General features: G+C 40.9%; 1 non-coding gene across 1 annotated transcript; it reads right to left on the bottom strand.

The window, feature by feature from the left end:
* Nucleotides 1-6,541: 6,541 nt before the first annotated feature.
* On the bottom strand, nucleotides 6,542-6,599 carry MIR7290 (microRNA mir-7290). The gene has a single exon (NR_127491.1). It is a non-coding gene; the product is annotated as a microRNA mir-7290 (primary transcript).
* Nucleotides 6,600-9,517: the final 2,918 nt, after the last annotated feature.

Below are 9,517 nucleotides of genomic sequence, written 5' to 3'. Positions count from 1 at the left end.
ATTTCCTATGAGAAGAACCACTGGTCAGTGAGTCTGGAACAGAGAACGTGTGATGGGGAGTCCCTGGAAATGAGGACTGAAGTATATGACCTCGCTAGATTCTGAAATTGGGCTACTGGACTCCAAGTTCAGCCCCTGCTCCACTATACTGCAGCCAATGAGTTCTTTTACGAACTCTGGGACTAAATTGCAAGTTAGGTACCAGCAGCTAAGGCTCTCCACCTCTCCACTAGAAAAGACTTACATGGTTTCTAAGGACCCTTCAGAGCTCTAAATCTCCTTTGATCCTTCAGGGGAAGGAAGAGAGAGAAGAATGTAGCCTTAAAAATCAGGTCCCCAATGCTACAGCTTGGAGAGAGCTCTCCTGTTGGTTTACACAGTAGCTCAAATCCCCTAAAAGAGAGATAAAATGGGAAAGATCTGGATGTAAATATTAAAAATGACGACCCCTAACAAGTCCCTTGAACCTTTGTATCATCATCTGTAAAATGGGTTTCATCGTAACTATAGCACCTATCTTGCAAAAGGCTTGTGAGACTCCAATGAGATAACAATTATGAAATCCTTTCCGAAATGTCATATCCATGTTATAAGCCTCCTACCAAGAAAGACTGCCAATGTTCCTAAGATCAGAGGTGGAGAACTAGTGTGGACAGGACCTTGGAGAGCATTTAATACAAACCCTTCAATTTACAACTAAGGAAGTCGAGACCCAGAGAAGAGTGACTTAGAAGGTCATACATTTTTAAATGGGGGAGAGTTCAGAGCCATCTTGGCCACCTAGAATATAAGCTCCTTGAGGGCAGAGGATGTTTTAGCTTCAGAGCCAAAAATTATGCATAATGAAGTTTAAAAAAATGTTTGTGGATTGATTAAAAGAACAAAATAGGAGCAGCTAAGTAGGTCAGTGGATTGAGAGCCAGACCTAGAGGTCCTGGGTTCAAATCATCCCTCAGACACTTCCTAGCTGTGTGACCCTGGGCAAGTCACTTAATTCCTTTTGCCTACCCCTTACCACTCTTCTGCCTTGGAATCAATACACAGTATTGATTCTAAAATAGAAGGGAAAGGTTTAAAAAACAACAACAATAATAATAGCAAAACGATGATGAAAAATGATGATAATAGTTGTAATAGCTCTTTATGGTTTGAAAATATTATAATACACTATATCATTTCAGAGAATTTGAGTTATAGAAGGAACATCAACAGATGCCTGGTTCAATCCATACCCCCAAAAGAATCCCCACTACAATATAATCAAAGGGTGGTCATTTGACCTCTGATTAAAGACTTCCAAAGAGGGGGAAATCCCCCACCTCTCTGGGCATCCTGTTCCACTTTGGAATAACTGTCATTGTTAGAAGTTTTGCCTTAAACCAATCCTAAATGAACATCTTCCACTCACTGCTCATAATTCTATCTTATAAAGACCAAGATGAAACTCTCTCTCTCTCTCTCTCTCTCTCTCTCTCTCTCTCTCTCTCTCTCTCTCTCTCTCTCTCTCTCTCTCTCTCATGACAGACTATCAGATTCTATTATTCCTCTTATCCTTTCTGCCCCAATCTTCTCTTCCCTAGACTAAATAGCATCTCTTCTTTCTAGTGGCCCATCAATGAACTGTACTCAAGAACTTTCACCATCTTGGCTTTTCTTCTCTGGACACTGCAATTTATCAATATCTTTCCTTAACTTGAGACACCGAGGACTGAACTCAACAACTCAACACTATTTCCTGAGGATACAAAGACAGAGGATGAAACCGTAGTCTCTCTTGAGTAGCTTACATTCAGTACATACCACCTACTAAGTGCAAGTTATCCGGTGAAACACTAAGGACACAAAGGGAAATTGAAAATAGTTGGCCAGGGCTGAGGACAGAGAGATTATCACCTCCTTATTCCTAGAAACGATTGCCTCCCTTAATGCATCCCAATATGAAACTGGCTTTTTTAGCTGCCACATCACTGCTAACTGTTATTGAGCTTGGAGACCAATAAGACCATGAGATCTTTATCGAAACACTATCTAACAAATGCTATCCACAGCCAAACAAGGAACTGTTGGAATCTGGTTACAGATCAAAGTATGCCACCTTTCCCTTTATTTTCTTCATGAGTTTTTTAAATTGTATTATGATATATATCTTCTGTCCCAGCATCGGGAATATGAAAATACATATTGCATGAAAGCACTGGTATAACCTATAGCAGAACATTTACTGCCTTGTGGAAGAGGGGGAAGGGAGGAATAAAACTTAAATTGCAAAATGTCAGAAAACAATTACAAAAAATTATTTCTACATGGAATTGGAAAAAAATAAAAGAAGTTTAAAAAACACCAGCTAGCTATATATTTAAGTGCCAATTTGTCCTATAGATTTTTAAATTCCAAATACAAGACTTTACATTTACTCCTACTTAATTCCTTCTTGCTAGATCCAGCCCAATGCTCTTAGATTATCATGACTTTTTCAGATTCAAATGTTTATATATTTTATGTTTCCATCACACTTTAAGGTTTGCAAAGCACTATACATACATGATCTCACTGAAGAATCACAGGAAGGTTATAAGGTTGGCAAGGCACTTACAAGTAGTATCATTATCTCTGTTTGAGTAAACTGAGGCTCAGAAAGGCTAAGTGATTCATCAGAAATAGTATGTAAATCCATTTCTGCCTGACTCCAAGTCTGGTGCTATAGAATCTGCCAGTTGCTCACTGAGCATTCATTAAGCCCCTGAGATATGACAGGCACTTGGCTATTTCCTGAGGATACAAAGACAGAGGATGAAACCATAGTCTCTCTTGAGTAGCTTACATTCAGTACATACCACCTACTAAGTGCAAGTTATCCGGTGAAACACTAGGGATGCAAAGGGAAACTGAAAATAGACTCTGCCCTCAAGGCATTTCTATTCAGCTGTGTTCTATTCCTTATTTTCATTTGATGGATGGATGAGTGAGTGAATGAGTGAGTGAGTGGGTGAAATGCATTATTAGACATTTACTACAAATCCCACAAATGTTCTAAGCTTTGGGAACCCAAAGAGAAAAGCAAGGCAACCCTTGATCTCAAGGAATTCATCTTCTAATAACAGATGACAAGACATGTGGTAGAGGTGTAGAAACAAGGGTGATGGAAGACCCAATAATCCTCAGGGTGCATCAGTAGGGCAGATGGAAATGCTCCTTCTCATTTGCCATTTCTACTGATAAAACTAATCCAATTTCTGATGTTTAACCATCTGATGGTGCCAAGGATTTTGGTGGTAGAAACAACCCAAAAAAAGACTTTCCTACCTTCAAAGGTCAACTCAATTGCCATCTCCTCCAGAAAACTTTCTTTATTCCATATCTTTATCTCACCTTGCTAAAAGTGTTCTCTCCCTCCTCAAATTTTACAAGGCTACCAGGCTAAATAAACATCTTCAGTTCCTTTGGCTGATTCATGAATGGACACTGTAATTTATCAATGGTTTTCCTTCACCAGAGAGCCCAGAAGTGAACACAACCCTCCTCGTATCTTTGTCTGAGTCTCATTTTTGGCTTCATCACTCTCCATCTTGGAAGTTACATATCTGGGTTTTTTAGATTATAATCTCCTTCAGGGTTTTGGATCCCAAGTCCCTAGAAAACCAGGTCCTGATGGGTTAACTGTAAATGTTTGGGGAATTATTTCGTTCATACATTCATTAATTAAGTGAAAATACAGTACAAAGCAGAGTAGACTACAACCTTAGGGCTCATCCAATCCAACTCTTTCATTTTTCAAATGAGGAAAATGAGACCCAGAGACAGGAACTGACTAATCCAAGATAATCAGTGAGTTAGTGATGAAAGTTATACTAGCATTCATATATCCTGTCTACGAGGGGGGGATTTTGGTGGGGGAAAGATCCCTGCAGAAGCCACCATATCTATAACGAATTGAGAAAAGCTGCACACATCAGGGATTTTATAGAGGTTTTTTTAATAGATGGAGTCACAGCTTGAGGTCATCCCCAAGGGTCACATCAAGTGGAAGGTGGAGGAATCTATCCCTTCCCTCCAATAGTGCTCAGCTTGAGGTCCTCCCCAAGGACCATATCAAGTGGAAGGTAGAGAGAGCTACTCTTTCTCCCACTACCACCAATAGGGCCATCTAAACTGAATTCACCGAATGTTGAAACAGAGCTGTTCAAGATCAATTGATCTAATGAAGCACAATTATTGTAAAAAGAAGTGATTAGAAAATAATAAGGTAATAAATAGTAGCTGAAAAGGATTTTAATGGCTAACTAGTTCAATCTCCTCCTTTTACAGAGGATGTAAATAAGGCCACAAATTAAAGTGATTTGCCAATCCCTTATGGGTAATAAGTAGAAAGACTGGGTTTTGAACCCGGGTCCTCAGAGTGGTTGGGAAAAGAAGGAAGAATAGAAGATAAAAATCCATTCTTTCAATGATATTCCCATCCTCTGTCTTTCCTGCTGCCATACCTAAGATCTACGCCAGTATATACATGGCTCTTTTTTTTTTTTTAAAAAACCCTTACCTTCCGTCTTGGAGTCAATACTGTGTATTGGCTCCAAGGCAGAAGAGTGGTAAGGGTAGGCAATGGGGGTCAAGTGACTTGCCCAGGGTCACACAGCTAGGAAGTGGCTGAGGCCGGATTTGAACCTAGGACCTCCCGTCTCTAGGCCTGGCTCTCAATCCACTGAGCTACCTAGCTGCCCCCTTACATGGCTCTTTTAAGAGGTTTCTAGCCCACCAAAAGAATCCACTGGCTTCTCAAGATCAAAATGCCACTCACAGCTAAAGGACAATCCACAGATGAGATTTACATGAACTGAGTCTGATCTTGGGGGTTTGTTCACAAAGGGTCAGTTTCAACCTTTAGCTCATTGGCCCAATTAGCAAAATCTCTAAATATCCTCATCGTATAGCTGGTAATTAGGTTTCTCTAGAAGCAGCTAATAGTGTTCCCAACTCCTACAAAGGCATCCAGGGTACCAAAGGCATATCAAGTACATGTAACAAACAGCCTTTATGTTACCCCCCCCCATGGAAGAATGGAAGAATGTATATAATTCAAATGATTCATGGGAACCTACGAACAGATATAGAAATTAAGAAAGCTCTCAAATAGCTCATTAAACTCTCCCTGGAAAGTAAACAAATTTTAGAGGCTGCTGACTAAGCCCTCTCCATGAACTAGCATTTGGCAGGGAAGATGCCAGGGTCCGGATCTTTCCCCACCATGATGGAACCGCAGGGGCTATATGGAAAATCCTTTTCCTTCTCCAAGAAGCACATTGTTGAGAAAAATATTCTCCCTCTAGGAGCCTAGTGCCTGATCTCGGAAATTCAGGAATGCTCAAACTGGGATTTACTCTTGAGTTAACTCAAACTGGTGCTGCCCATTCAATCTGCCTTTTATCACTAGAAAGAGAAATTCTGAGATATTCAGCCCAGAGAATTCAACATCCCCCTTCTCCACAGAGGGCTTTGCAATTATATAAACTACTCTATGGGTCCAAGCAAATATGTATATCTCATCTGCCTTAGACATGCACTTTTTAAAAAATCAAAAACAACTTTACCTTCTGTCTTAGGGGGAAAAAGATTAAGTGTCAGTCCTAAGGCAGAAGAGCAGTATAGGCTAGGAAATAAGGGTTAAGTGACTTGCCCAGGGTCACACAGCCAGGAATAGCCATGTGTTTCTGCTTCAATCTATCATTAGCTGATCCCAAAAAGGAGAGAGAAAATCAAAAAGAAAACTACTTTGTTGTACTGAATAAAAGTCAAAGGGAAATAATGAAGAGAAATCCCAGGAAGCTCTCAAAAGGCACTTTCTTTCTTCTTTTTTAAACATTTATCTTCCATCTCAGAATTGGTAGTAACTATTCGTTTCAAGGCAAAAGAGGGATAAGAGCTAGGCAGTGGAGGTTAACAGACTTCCTAGGGTTCCACAGCTAGGAAGTACCTCAGCCCAAATTTGAACCCAGGTCCTCCAGCTCCAGGTTTGACTTTCTATCCTCTGAACCATCTAGCTGCCACCACCACCACCCCCCAATTCCTAAAGACCATTAAGGGAGAAGTAGATCTTTATTTTCAGTTGCCAACCATCTTAGAGACAGCCCCAGGCACCGGGAACCTGTCAAATCAGTGGAGTTCCCTGTGCCCTCTCAGCAAGGCGCCTTTGAGCCTGCCCACCTTCATGGGAGGAACCCCGGGGAAGATGTCTCCAGACCAAGATCCATGCCCTGTAAGACCAAGAAGTTGAGTTCTTCAAGGAGGGCAAGGCTTCACCCTGATCGACCCCATTTACAACAATCGACCATCATCATCACTGACATTTAAATAGAGCTGTAAAGAATCCAAAGCACATTTTACATCTGTGACCTTATCGAAGCCTCACAACAGCCCTGTGAGGTAGGTAGTGCCGGGATTAGAACTGCAGCGACTTTCCAGCTGGGGAAGGTGAGGCTCACGTTAAGTGACTCTCCTGTGGTCACACAGCTGGTAAACAGCAGAGGGTGGGATTTGAACCCAGATCTGTCTGGCTCTAAGTCCAGCGCTTTGTCCAATATCACTGCGCTGCAAACAGAGCCAGAGTTGATCCAGATTCCACTGTGAGCAGAGTAGGGACCAGCTCACTCCTTCGCGGATTACATGCATGGGGTCCCTTCGAGCTTCTATTCCAGCCATGTCAACTGTGGCATAGTTTACTCAGCATCTAAATCTTACTTAGGGAGGAGAAAACAACATCACAGCATCTGAAGGCTTGAAGGGACCTTAGAGATTTTCCAATCCAACTCCCTCCATTTTACAGATGAGAAAACTGAGGAAGTAACAAAGTTACACAGGTAGTAACATGAATCCAAAAAGAGGTCTTCTGAATCCAAGACTAGCATCCTCTCCCCTATATGACACTATATTGACTGCTTCTTGGGTCCACAGAATATCTGCCAATGGTTGTGTTTTCTTTTATTTAAAAAAACCCTTCGAGCATGTCTAAAACTGAATTTATCATATCCTTCTGAAGCCCATCTTGTCCAGTTAATTGCCCATTTTTATAAATACCACCACATCTTTCAGAGTCTCAAATTTATGGACTCAATTTTGACTTCTTTCTCTCCCTACAGCCCAACCACAATAAAATTTGTTGATGTCTTTCCAAAAATAAATAATTTTAAAATTCCTTACTTTCAGTCTTAGAATCTAATAAGGAAGGAAAACAGAGTGGGGCGATAGTCAAAAAAGATGAATGTGGATGTCCAATTGGGTGACTTTGGAGTTGGTTTAGTCACTGGACATAAAGACTAGTCACTTACTTTTATTTATTTTTAAAACTCTTGCTTTCCATCTTAGAATCAATGCTGTGCCTTGGTTCCAAGGTAGAAGAGTGGTAAGGACTAGGCAACTAGGGTTAAGTGACTTGCCCAGGGTCATACAGCTAGGAAGTGTCTGAGGCCAGATTTGAACCCAGGATCCCCTGTACCCAGACCTGGTCCTCTATCTACTGAGCCACCTAGCTGCTCCCTGGGAACCACGTCTAAAAAGAGATATTGCAATTTGAGAATGTATCTAGAGGATGGTGACCAGGACTATGAAGAAGAAATTGGTGGTTTCAGTGAAAAATTTGAAGTAACTGGTGCTGTTACCCTGGGGAAGAGATTTGGAGGGAGTGGGGATATATGCTAAGTGTGCTCAAAAAAGTATTAGATCCCATTGCTCCTTTTTTCTGCCTTTTCAAGCCAAACACAGCAAATCCAATATCTCTTGCAATACACTTCAAATACCCAAGAACAGCTCTCATGTCCCATCAGCAAGCCATATCTCAAAAGTCTTCTCTTCTCCCCAACCAGTCTTCATATAGTGTGCTTTTAAGGATGTCTACCATCTTGATTTTCCTCCTTGAGAGGCTCTATACCTAATTAGTGGCTAAAGATAAAAGCTAGGAACCGGATCTGAGATATCACTGGAATAGGGAACTCCCAGATGATGAAATTCCTTTTACTAATAAAGGTCAACATCATCTCTGCAATTTGTAGTTCTAGAAAGCTGTCTATTCCATTGAGAGAATAAGTGACTTGCTCAAGGTCACACCGACATCATTAATCAGAGGTAGGACTTGAAAAGAGGTCTCTCTGGTTCCAAGGCAGTCCAATATACTATAGTCTCAAGATTTATTGATAATGTCCTTCCTAAAATGTGGCACCCAGAATTCCAGACAAGGAGTAGAATGATGCAGGGGAGAAGATGTTGGATTTGGAGTCAGAGGACCAGGATTCAAATTCTGACTATTCCTCTTGCTTTCTAGGTGATCTCAGGCAAATCATTTACTAGTTCTGGGCTTCTGTTTCCTCTGCTGTAAAATAAAGAGGCTGGATTAGATGATCTCTAAGGTCTTTTTAAAAGGTTTTATATCCATGTTCCTAAGTAGTCTGGTCAGAACCAGATCAGGCCAACAGAACCAAAATTTCTCTTCATAAAGTCCAATATGTCCATTTGACTTCCATATTACAGTACTAACTTGTATCAAGTTTCCCATCCATGAAAACCCCCAGAATCAATCCATATTTGGTCAGTAAACATTAATTAGATACCAACTGTATGCAAGACACTGTGCCAGGCACTAGAGATGTAGAGACAAAAACAGAAGAGCTCCTGCCCTCAAGGAGCTTACACTCTACCAGGGACAAGGATAAAGTGGGTTCAAAAACAAGCAAAGTCCAGGTAAAACTGAGGAGAGAGAGAAAGTCAACTTCTTAAAGGAAAAAAGTGTCAGAGAAAGTGTCAGTAAGGAACTGAGCTTTAAAGGAAAACAAGGAGATGAGGACAAGGCTTCTGTTACTACTGCACTGGATGACTTTGGGAAAATGATTTCTCTATATAACATAATCTCTAGGATTCCTGGTGGTTCTGACATTCCCTGTTCTAAGCCTCCTCCCAGCTCTCACATTCCCTAATCTCTAAAATATCTTAATATCTGTTATGTGGAAGTCGGATCAGATTTCTTTTGAATAACTCCAAAGAGTAGAACCTGGACCGTTGACTTGAACAAGCTCCATGGAGCTAAATTTAGGTTCATCACAAAGAACTAATTAATAAAAGGAGGTATCTAAAAGCATAATGGTCTGCCTTTGTCAGTCACTATCTTCACCAACACTGGAGATCTCAGAGAAGAAGCTGGATGGCCCTTCCCAAGCCCACCCTGTCGGAGATGTTGCAGAAAGCAGTCAGACATAGGAAAGGAAATCAGATTCAATTATCTCTGAGATCCCTCCTCCAAGCTAACATTCTAATGATACAGGAATGGACATATGGGCAAGAAAAATGGGGTCAGAGTGGTCAGAAAAGTGGAGAAAGAGGGAACCACTAATGGAGACTTGACTCTTCAAAGTGTTCTATCCCAGGGCTTAGCTTCCCCATCTCTACAATAAAGGCCCAATAGAAATACCCAGTTTTTAATAACTCAGTATTTAATGGCACTTCTCTCTAAGGAATTCAATGAAAACCTCAAAGAAAA

This window comes from Monodelphis domestica, chromosome 3 (assembly GCF_027887165.1).
Source record: "Monodelphis domestica isolate mMonDom1 chromosome 3, mMonDom1.pri, whole genome shotgun sequence".
Lineage (NCBI taxonomy): Eukaryota > Metazoa > Chordata > Mammalia > Didelphimorphia > Didelphidae > Monodelphis > Monodelphis domestica.
The sequence above is the reverse complement of the archived record's forward strand: the minus strand, read 5'-3'. Positions and strand labels throughout refer to the sequence as shown.